Source organism: Canis lupus, chromosome X, assembly GCF_011100685.1.
Source record: "Canis lupus familiaris isolate Mischka breed German Shepherd chromosome X, alternate assembly UU_Cfam_GSD_1.0, whole genome shotgun sequence".
Lineage (NCBI taxonomy): Eukaryota > Metazoa > Chordata > Mammalia > Carnivora > Canidae > Canis > Canis lupus.
In genome coordinates, this window is record NC_049260.1 from 42,783,883 (window position 1) to 42,795,112 (window position 11,230).

Consider the following 11,230-nt stretch of genomic DNA (forward strand, 5'->3'; position numbering starts at 1 on the left):
ATTTAGATATTTCATCCATTTTGAGTTTCTCTTTGTGTATGGTGCAAGAGAGTGGTCTAGTTTCATTCTTCTGCATGTGGATGTCCCATTTTCCCAGCACCATTTATTGAAGAGACTGTCTTTCTTCCAGTGGATAGTCTTTCCTCCTTTATCGAATATTAGTTGACCATAACGTTCAGGGTCCACTTCTGGGTTCTCTATTCTGTTCCATTGATCTATGTGTCTGTTTTTGTGCCAGTACCACACTGTCTTGATGACTACAGCTTTGTAGTACAACCTGAAATCTGGCATTGTGATGCCCCCAAATATGGTTTTCTTTCTTAAAATTCCCCTGGCTATTCAGGGTCTTTTCTGATTCCACACAAATCTTAAAACAAACAATCCAATCATGAAATGGGCAAAAGATATGAAGAGAAATCTCACAGAGGAAGACATAGACATGGCCAACAAGCACATGAGAAAATGCTCTGCATCCCTTGCCATCAGGGAAATACAAATCAAAACCACAATGAGATACCACCTCACACCAGTGAGAACGGGGAAAATTAACAAGGCAGGAAACCACAAATGTTGGAGAGGATGTGGAGAAAAGGGAACCCTCTTACACTGTTGGTGGGGATGTGAACTGGTACAGCCACTCTGGAAAACTGTGTGGAGGTTCCTCAAAGAGTTAAAAATAGACCTGCCCTACGACCCAGCAATTGCACTGCTGGGGATTTACCCCAAAGATTCAGATGCAATGAAACGCCGGGACACCTGCACCCTGATGTTTCTAGCAGCAATGTCCACAATAGCCAAACTGTGGAAGGAGCCTCGGTGTCCATTGAAAGATGAATGGATAAAGAAGATGTGGTCTATGTATACAATGGAATATTACTCAACCATTAGAAACGACAAATACCCACCATTTGCTTCAACGTGGATGGAACTGGAGTGTATTATGCTGAATGAAGTAAGTCAATCGGAGAAGGACAAACATTGTATGTTCTCATTCATCTGGGGAATATAAATAATAGTGAAAGGGAATATAAGGGAAGAGAGAAGAAATGTGTGGGAAATATCAGAAAGGGAGACAGAACATAAAGACTCCTAACTCTGGGAAACGAACTAGGGGTGGTGGAACGGGAGGAGGGCGGGGGGTGGGGGTGAATGGGTGACGGGCACAGAGAGGGGCACTTGAAGGGATGAGCACTGGGTTTTATTCTGTATGTTGGTAAATTGAACACCAATAAAAAATAAATTTATTATAAAAAAAATAAAGGTAACCCGCAGGGTCTAGGAATGAAAGACAGAAAGGGTTTTTGGTGGGGGGCGGGGGTGGAGATAGCGAAGGGCAGGGCAAACTCCTCTCTGTCTTATAGGTATCCACCTACGTTTGTTTGCCAAAAGCAGGAGCAGTGGGCTGCTGTTTTCCTCCTCACCTCCCCTCACCTCCCTCTTTTCCCGACAGTAAAGGACCAGACCACCTAGGTGATGGTGAAGCCTTTGGAGGTTCACCAGATGCATGAGATCTACAACCCTGAGGACTGCATTTTATTTGCTGTGTTACCCTTAGAGTACCATGTGTCTTTGGAGCCCTAGAACATGCTGGTTTTAGGAAAACAAAGCATATTTACAGTCTGAGAGGAGCAGGAGGCGAAATTTTCCAAAGCCTCCCTCTTCTTTTGGGATCATGCTGCACATACACAATGCTACATAACTAGCTGTTTTAAGTTAATAACAGTGTGAGCAGCACCAATATGACAGCAAACATTATGCGGTATTGGTTTTGATGGGTGGCCACATTTTTTCAAATGTGCTGCAGTTTACTTATACAGCAAGTCCATGAAAATTCTTTTATAAATTAAGGTGCTTTGGAAGTCTCATGTATCTAAATCTTTGTTCACAAACAAAAGAGTTTCTGTAACATAAAGTTTTAGAAATAGAAGTTCTGAGTTACAGGATGTATGCAAGGTTTAAAGCTTATATATTCAGATTTATCAATACTTTTCTTTACATTTTCTGGATTTCTCTCATGCCTAAAATGGCTTTGCACACTTTCAGAGCCTAAAAGCTTTCACACATCTCTGGAAAGACTAAAGATTCTCTTGAGGGTCCCTGGGACAGTTGCACTGAGGAGAAAATTTAAAGGGCCAATTGACGGGTGAAATACAGGGCTGGTAATAGTCCTAGACACACTGAAAGATTTGGGGAATGTAGAAGGGAAAGACAAGTCTTCCAGGACTGGGGAACAATGCCCTACTTCAGACAGAGCAGTCTTTGCTTGGTTCAGGAAGGCTGGATTCACAGCCTATGTGACACACATATCACTGTGCATACCCACAGGTATTATTACATGTACCTCCAAAACTTGGGATTGACTGGCAAAGGTGACTCTGCATAGGTGTTTAAGTGGCAACAGAAGATAGATACTATTTTTATTCCCTTTCGGATTCTCCAACAAGCTCTCTGCTGTCTCTCAGCAAGTATAAATGAATACGTGTGAATGCATGAGCATGAGAGGGATCCAGCAAGACTCAGACAGGTCGTAGCAGTGAGATCTGCAGTCTCTGAGAAGAAAGTTCCTCCAGGTCGTCATCTTTCTCCTTAAAGGTCATGTGGCTGCCAAGGCTTTTGTAAGGTGGGCCCAGGAAAAGGGAGGACGGTGGACTGCAAAGAGACCTAGACAGTGTGTCTAGGACTGTTACCAGCCCTGTATTTCACCCGCCAATTGGCCCTTTAAATTTTCTCCTCAGTGCAGCTGTCCCAGGGGCCCTCAAGAGAATCTTTAGTCTCTCCAGAGATGTGTGAAAGCTTTCAGATGAAGTTGGGGTGAGTCTTGGGGACATTATTTGAGGTACCTGGGTTCCAGAGGGACCAGATCATTTTGACAAAGGGTAGATTCAGGAATCCTCCATGGGGTTCCAGATAAAGGGATAAGAAAGATTCGATGGTGAGCATGCGCAAGATGCATTGCACATGACCAGTACCAGCATTTTTCCTTCAGACATTGGTGTGGGGTGTGTGCAAAGCATTCCAGGTGCAGTGCTGTACAGATTGCATCTTGCTGTCTGGATCCTATCTCACTGTCTAAGACTCAATATGTAGGTCTCCAGAGCAGTCTACCCAGAAGTTTAAGGGCAAGTGTGCAGAGGGAGCCAGTGGGCATTGGATGGGTCAGGGCTGTGTAGTTGCCGGCCTCTGAAGAGTAAAGCCCTTGAGGACTTTGTTCTTTTGACAGGCATTGCGACTGCCATGGTGCTTCTCATGGTGAACAAGTGAGGATGGTGGGCTGTGGAGAGGAGGGAGATCACAGGAAGATGTGGCAAAGCTTGGAGAATAATTGGACGTGTTTGAGTCCCTAAGGCATCAGGACTGCAGAACTGGGAATTTTCAGTGTGCCCCTGGATGAGGGGAGGGGCAAGTAATACCCACGTGGCACAGGCTAAGGCAGTGCGCATGCCCAGGGCCGCGAGCCTCCTAACAGTCATTGGTGTGGGACGTGTGGGTCGTGTCCCTCGGTTTGGATTCCTTCTCGCTGTCTGAGACTCAATTGGTAGGTCTTCATTTCGTTTGAGTGTGAGGAGGGAGCCAATGGGCTTTGGTGGGTCAGGGCTGTGCAATACCTGGCCTCTGAGGAAAAAAGCCCTCCAGGTATTTTTTTTTTCTTGCAGGCGTTTCGGCTGCTGTTCCTTGGTCCTGGTGCAAAATAAGTGAGGAAGGTGGGCTGTGGACAGTAGGAAGGGTCATAGGCAGATGGGACCACGTTTGGAGCATCATTATATGCATTTGGGTCCTGATGGTGCCAGAAACTGAAATAAGGCAGTTTTGGAAATTTTGAGTGTGCTCCTCGGTGAGGGGAGGGGGAGGTCACACCCACGAGGCACATGCTAAGGCATTGTGCATGTCCAGGGTTGTGAGCCTCCCAACAGTCGTTGGTATGGGACATGTGTACCGTATTCCGGGTACACACGTGGAGCTGTGTGGGTTGCGTCCCTCTGTCTGGGTTCTTTCTTGCTGTCTGAGACTCAGTTGGTAGGGCTGTAGATCATTATGTCTAGAAGTTTGAGTGTGAGGAGGGAGCCTGTGGGCTTTGGTGGGTCAGGGCCATGTAGTTCCCTGCCTCTGAGGAGGAAAGCCCTCCTTCCATGTCTTTTTTGTTCTCCTGGACTTTGCAGCTGCTATGGTTCTGGTCATGGTGGAAAATAAATGACAATGGTGGGCTGTGGTTGGGAGGGTTTCATAGGCAGATGGGGCAAAGATTGGGGTATCATTTGATGCATTTGGGTCCTGGAGGCACCAGGAACTGACATAGGGTAGTTTGGGGAATCTTCAGTGCTCCCCTGGATGGGGGGGGTGTCATACCCATGTGGCACATGCTAAGGCAATGTGCATGCCCAGGGCTGCGTGCCTTCCCAACAGCCGTTGGTGTGGGACCTTTGCAAGGTGTTCTGGTACTGGGTGCAGAGCTGTGAAGCTGTTTGCTTAAGAAAAGTGCCTCAGGTGTTATTGTTTCTTGTGCTGGAGGAGGAAGGTCTTTGAGGTAATTGCTTTTTTTAATTTTTAAAGATTTTATTTATTTATGAGAGAGGCAAAGACACAGGCAGAGGGAAAAGCAGGCTCCACGCAGGGAGCTCGATACGGGACTCGATCCCGGGACTCCAGGATCACGCCCTGGGCTGAAGGCAGGCGCTAAACTGCTGAGCCACCCAGGGATCCCCGAGGTAATTGCTTTTTTTTCTACAGGTCTTGCAGCAGCCATGATTTTTGTCTTTGTTGGTGGGTTGAGACAAGGGAAGATAGAGGGCTGGTGAGGATTAGGGGTTCAAATTAAGATAGGCCGTATCTTCGAGGTGTTTTTGGTGTATCTGGGTCTTGGAGGCACTGTGAACTGCTTATAGAAGTCAGACTTGGAAACTTTTGCTGGGCCTCGGTGAGGGGTCATGGAAGCCCTTCTCATGGGGTAATTGCGGAATGTAGTGCACATGCTCATTGCCCAGCACTTTTCCCTTGGTGGTTGGTGTGCAGGCTTGTACAGCGTGTTGCTGGTACTGAGCTTAGCAGGTGAAATCTTACCATGTGGATTTTTTCTTGCTGAGACTATATCAGTAGGCCCACAGATTAGTGCCCAGGTTTGATTGTGAAGAGGGTGCTGCCTGTCTTTAGGTGGGTAGGGGCAGTGTGATTCCTGGCCTCTGGGGAGTAAGTTCCTTGAGGTCATCCTCCTCACAGATATGGCCACCAGATGGGGCTGGAAAGGGAAGATGATGGGCTGTGGAGGGGAGGATGCCAGATGAAGATGGGAGAGTCCAAGGAGTGCATTGGAGGCATCTGAGTCCTGGGGGCACCTGAAACTGCTGACAGAGCACAGAATTAAGAATGGTCAGTGGGGAGATGGACAGAGCTGTATATTACAAAATATCTCCATAGTGTGGAGTTCAGTTGTGAAACTAAATCTTTTTAGGAAAGCAGCTGTATGTCTTTTTTCAGGTACTTGAAAATCTCTTGTCTGCCAAATTACTGTGAATCATAGGTTTTGCAGACAGCCTAATTTGATGTAATTGGAAAATAGTTGTTATTAATTCAAGGTTTATTTAGGAAATCCCAACAAATGTAAAAAAGAACTTGCAACCAGTCGTTAGCTATGAAAATAGTCTAGCATAATTACTGTTTTATTGCAGTCTTTAGTTAATGATTTTCAACTTTCAGTGCAAATATGAGTGCACAAGTAAGATCAAGATCTCGAAGAAGGGAGATGGAAGTCTTCTAAGCTGGATGAACCTGTGGCTGTGAGTGCTTTAATCTCTTACTTCTATTGGCAGAAATAATTTTTTATGAAAAGCCATCAAAAAAGTTGTTAAAGCAATATAGATATGTTGTTTAAAGGACTTCTTTGCTGAAAATGGTGAAAAATTAATCCCATGAAAGAGACATTGAGCAAAAAGACTTATATTCTATTGTTGCCTTGATATGTAAATTGATAGGAGCATGGGAATCATCTCTATGACATCCCTTTTTTACTTATTTTCTGAGATGTGTGTTATTTCTTTAATATTAAGTTTTCCACAATTATTGGTCCTTGCAGATAACTCCTTTCTTAGGGTGTGTTCTATATAGAAATAGTAATTTTATTGACTCTTTATAGAGAAGAGCATAGAAAAAATTCAGATTTGTGATTACCTCCATGTAGTATGTATATTTTTGTCTTCTGTCATTATAATATTAATGTCAATTCCCCTTATATGTACCTACCCTACCCCAAGGCTAAGCAATCAAGTAAAAAAAACATCAGAAGAAAAGGAACCAACAACCAAGAATCCAGATATTGAGCTTGGACAAGAGAAAGAAGGAGGAGCACATGTGGTTCAAGGTTGATGAGGAGATGGAGAAAATGTATTTCATTTATGTGGTTATATTAGTAACAGAAATAAAGGGTTTCCTGAAAATTGGCTGGAAACTTGTTTGGTAAGGGAAAGGTATAGTTTGCTGCTGACTGCAGTCCCTCTCTGATAAGTTTTCCTTATTTCAGCATTTTACCATCCCTTATTTTAAATTATTTGGCATGTTTGGAAAATATAATTCCTGCCAAAGCTCTATATTAGCAAATCAAGAGAAACAAATTAATTTTAAATAGAATTTACACTATTGCTAGTTAGACGTAGCCTTTTTTTGAATGCTGCTTTCTGGGCATCTTAATAGTATTGATTTTCTTTTAATTTGCCTAATCTGTTTCTCAAAAATCACTGTATCTTTTAGATGCCAAAAAAGAATATGGATCTATTTTGACTTCTCTAGGTTAGTTCATTGATTTTTTAAATTGTGAGCTAGGATGAGAAATGGTAATATTGTTCCCTCACATTTTAATATCATCTATGATGGTAGTGGCTTTATAACTAGTGTGATCTGTAATTTTTTTCCTTTGCCAACCATGTAATTTTTATCATCCAAACCAGAACACTTGAGAGATGTTGACTGCTTACATCAGGACAATAGGATGTAAATGGAACAGAATGGCCACCATACTATAAACAGACCATATAAAGGTTGAACTAGATCAGTGAAATAATTTTGCATAAAAAGACAAACAAAATGGAATAATGTCCTTTGCCCTCTCATTAGTTAAAACAATTCCAAGTATGACATTATTATTTTAGCTAATATAGATAATTAGAAGACTATTTCAAGTGAACGAATTTGAATGACACTGGGTTTACTTGCTTGTTTTGCTTCTTGGAGTTTCTACTTGGTTGATTTTATCTGAAATCACTGGCAGTTTTTACTTGCTACTTAAAATTATCTTTAAATAGTCTCATGGAATTTAATCTCTTCTGGGTTTGAGAAATCTGTTTCTTCATACCTCCAAAAAGAATGATGCATTTAAAAAGTTAGTGCTTAAATGCCTGAAAATGTACATTAGCACAGAAGTCTATGCAGTCATTAGGCTTCTGGTTTTAGTTTCATCTTCTAAAACCAAAGCTGTAGTGTCCTTTGTGTACTTTTATTATTGTCTAAGTTAAGTTCTGCTAAGTGATGTACCCAACTGTTATGTTTATGTTTTAGGTGATGGACAGTCATAAGAAGAAAAGCTGAAGCCACACAACGTTTTGTTTGTTCTATTGATAATTTGGCTTAAATTTTCTCAATAAAGAATCTAAGTTTGCTCAGAAGTCATCATGCATATCTTCTTGTTAAATCTGTTCCTAGGAACCTGGTACTATTATAAATGATACCTTTAAAAAACTCCTTATGTTCTATTTAGAGCTGGTCTATTGAAGTGCTATTTATTTTTGCATAATGATTTTGTCTGGCAACTTTGCTAAACTTTTTTTTTTTTTTTTGCTAAACTTTTTTTAAAAGTGTCTCTCTACATCTTTTTGGATTTTCTACGTACATAATCATACCATATGCAGATAATGACAGTATTGTTTCTTCCTTTTGAATCTTCCAACCTTGTAGTTCTTGTCCTTCCTTTATGACACTGGTCACATCTTTTTTTTTTTTTTTTTGCCACATCCTTTTAAGCACAGTTTTGGATAGAAGCGATAGTAGACATCCTTGTATATTCCTGATCTTTCTTTCAACATGTCACTATGATGTATACTATAGATTTTTAAAAATTAGATGTCTTCTATTAGATTGAGGAAGTTCCTTTTTATTCCTAGTTTGTTAAGAGTATTTACCATGAATGTTGAATGTTATCACACACTTAATCTACATCTATTGAGGTGATCTCTTTAAAGATTTTTAAAAATTTATTCATTTGAGAGAGAGAGAGAGAGAGAGAGAGAGAGAGCACAAGCAGGGGGGAGAGGGAGAAGGAGAAGTAGGTTCCCCACTGAGCAGGGAGCCCCATTTGGGGCTCCATCCCAGGATCTGGAGATCATGACCTGAGCCTAAGGCAGACGCTTAACCCTCTGAGCCACACAGGCATGCTTGTTGAGGTGATTTTAAGAGTTTTTTTTCCATTAATCTGTTAATGTGGATTCCTAGAATAAACTCAGTTTAAGTCATGGTATATTGTCCTTTTTATGTATTTTTGAATTCCCCTTTCCAGTGTTTTGTTCAAGATGTTTGCATCTTTGTTTGTGAGATTGGCCCATACTTTTTTTTTTATGTACTCTCCATCTTGTCCTTTGGTGTCAAGGCTCTGGCTTCAAAAATGAGGTGAAGTGTGTAATTATTCTGTTTTTTGGTAGATAGAGTTCATCTGACGTTGGAATTATTTCTTAAATGTTTGATAGAATTTGTTGGTGAAGCCATCTGGGCTTGGAGTTCATTTTTAGGAAAGTTTGAAATTAATGATTTAATATTTTTCTATTCTTTAGTCAGTTTGGGTTTTATTTTCATAGGGCTTTGGCCATGTTATCTAAATTTTTATTACAGAGTTGTCCATAATATCCTCTCATTATTCTCCTAATGTCTGCAGGATAATAAACACTTTTAAATTATAACATTCTTCCTAAATGGGGCTTTAGCTTCATCTCACTGTTTTGTTATTTAACTCAGAATATTTTATTTTCTTTAATAAATTTATTTTTTATGGTGTTCAATTTGTCAACGTACAGAATAACACCCAGTGCTCATCCTGTCAAGTGCCAACCTCAGTGCCTGCCACCCAGTCACCCCCACCCCCCACCCACCTCCCCTTCCACCACCCCTAGTTCGTTTCCCAGAGTTAGGAGTCTTTCATGTTCTGTCTCCCTTTCTGATATTTCCCACTTATTTTTTCTCCTTTCTCCTTTATTCCCTTTCACTATTTTTTATATTCCCCAAATGAATGAGACCCTATAATGTTTGTCCTTCTCCGATTGACTTATTTCACTCACCATAATATACTCCAGTTCCATCCAAATCGAAGCAAATGGTGGTATTTGTTGCTTCTAATGGCTGAGTAATATTCCATTATATACATAGACCACATCTTCTTTATCCATGCATCTGTCGATGGACACTGAGGCTCCTTCTGGTTTGGCTATTGTGGACATTGCTGCTATAAACATTGGGGTGCAGGTGTCCCGGTGTTTCACTGCCTCTGTATCTTTCGGGTAAATCCCCAACAGTGCAATTGCTGGGTCGTAGAGCAGATCTATTTTTAACTCTTTTGAGGAAGCTCCACACAGTTTTCCAGAGTGGCTGCACCAGTTCACACTCCCACCAACAGTGCAAGAGGGTTCCCTTTTCTCCACATCCTCTCCAACATTTGTGGTTTCCTGCCTTGTTAATTTTCCCGATTCTCACTGGTGTGAGGTGGTATCTCATTGTGGTTTTGATTTGTATTTCCCTGATGGCAAGTGATGCGGAGCATTTTCCCGTGTGCTTGTTAGCCATGTCTATGTCTCCCTCTGTGAGATTTCTGTTCATGTCTTTTGCCCATTACATGATTGGATTGTTTGTTTCTTTGCTGTTGAGTTGAATACGTTCTTTATAGATCTTGGAAACTAGCCCTTTATCTGATAGGTCATTTGCAAATATCTTCTCCCATTCTGTAGGTTGTCTTTTAGTTTTGTTGACTGTATCCTTTGCTGTGCAAAAGCTTCTTATCTTGATGAAGTCTCAATAGTTCATTTTTGCTTTTGTTTCTTTTGCCTTCGTGGATGTATCTTGCAAGAAGTTACTGTGGCCGAGTTCAAAAAGGGTGTTGCCTGTGTTCTCCTCTAGGATTTTGATGGATTCTTGTCTCACATTTAGATCTTTCATCCATTTTGAGTTTCTCTTTGTGTATGGTGCAAGAGAGGGGTCTAGTTTCATTCTTCTGCATGTGGATCCCATTTTCCCAGCACCATTTATTTAAGAGACTGTCTTTCTTCCAGTGGATAGTCTTTCCTCCTTTGTCGAATATTAGTTCACCATAAAGTTGAGGGTCCACTTCTGGGTTCTCTATTCTGTTCCATTGATCTATGTGTCTGTTTTTGTGCCAGTACCATACTGTCTTGATGACCACAGCTTTGTAGTACAACCTGAAATCTGGCATTGTGATGCCCCCAAATATGGTTTTCTTTTTTAAAATTCCCCTGGCTATTCGAGGTCTTTTCTGATTCTACACAAATCTTAAAATAATTGGTTCCAACTCAGTGAAGAAAGTCCATGGTATTTTGATAGGGATTGCATTAAATGTATAAATTGCCCTGGGTAACATTGACATTTTCACAATATTAATTCCTCCAATCCATGAGCATGGAATATTTTTCCATCTTTTTGTGTCTTCCTCAATTTCTTTCAGAAGTGTTCTATAGTTTTTAGGGTATAGATCCTTTACCTCTTTGGTTAGATTTATTACTAGGTATCTTTTGCTTTTGGGTGCGATTGTGAATGGGATTGACTCCTTAATTTCTCTTTCTTCAGTCTCATTGTTAGTGTATAGAAATGCCACTGACTTCTGGGCATTGATTTTGTATCCTGCCACACTGCCAAATTGCTGTATGAGTTCTAGCAATCTTGGGGTGGAGGCTTTTGGATTTTCTATGTAGAGTATCATGTCATCGGCGAAGAGGGAGAGTTTGACTTCTTCTTTGCCAATTCGAATGCCTTTAATGTCTTTTTGTTGTCTGATTGCTGAGGCTAGGACTTCCAGTACTATGTTGAATAGCAATAGTGAGTGTTGAATAGAACTGTCTTGTTCCTGATCTTAGGGGAAAGGCTCCCAGTGCTTCCCCATTGAGAATGATATTTGCTGTGGGCTTTTCATAGATGGCTTTTAAGATGTTGAGGAATGTTCCCTCTATCCCTACACTCTGTAGAGTTTTGATCAGGA

General features: G+C 41.2%; 1 long non-coding RNA gene across 2 annotated transcripts; it reads left to right on the top strand.

The window, feature by feature from the left end:
• The first annotated feature begins 3,432 nt into the window (after positions 1-3,432).
• LOC111094825 lies at positions 3,433-7,656 on the top strand. 2 transcript variants are annotated; one of them, XR_005385958.1, is made up of 4 exons: positions 3,433-3,535; positions 5,689-5,768; positions 6,243-6,349; positions 7,540-7,656. It is a non-coding gene; the product is annotated as an uncharacterized LOC111094825 (long non-coding RNA). The 2 variants fall into 2 exon arrangements; XR_005385957.1 differs by having other exon boundaries at positions 6,243-6,444; positions 7,540-7,642.
• The last annotated feature ends 3,574 nt before the right edge of the window (positions 7,657-11,230 follow it).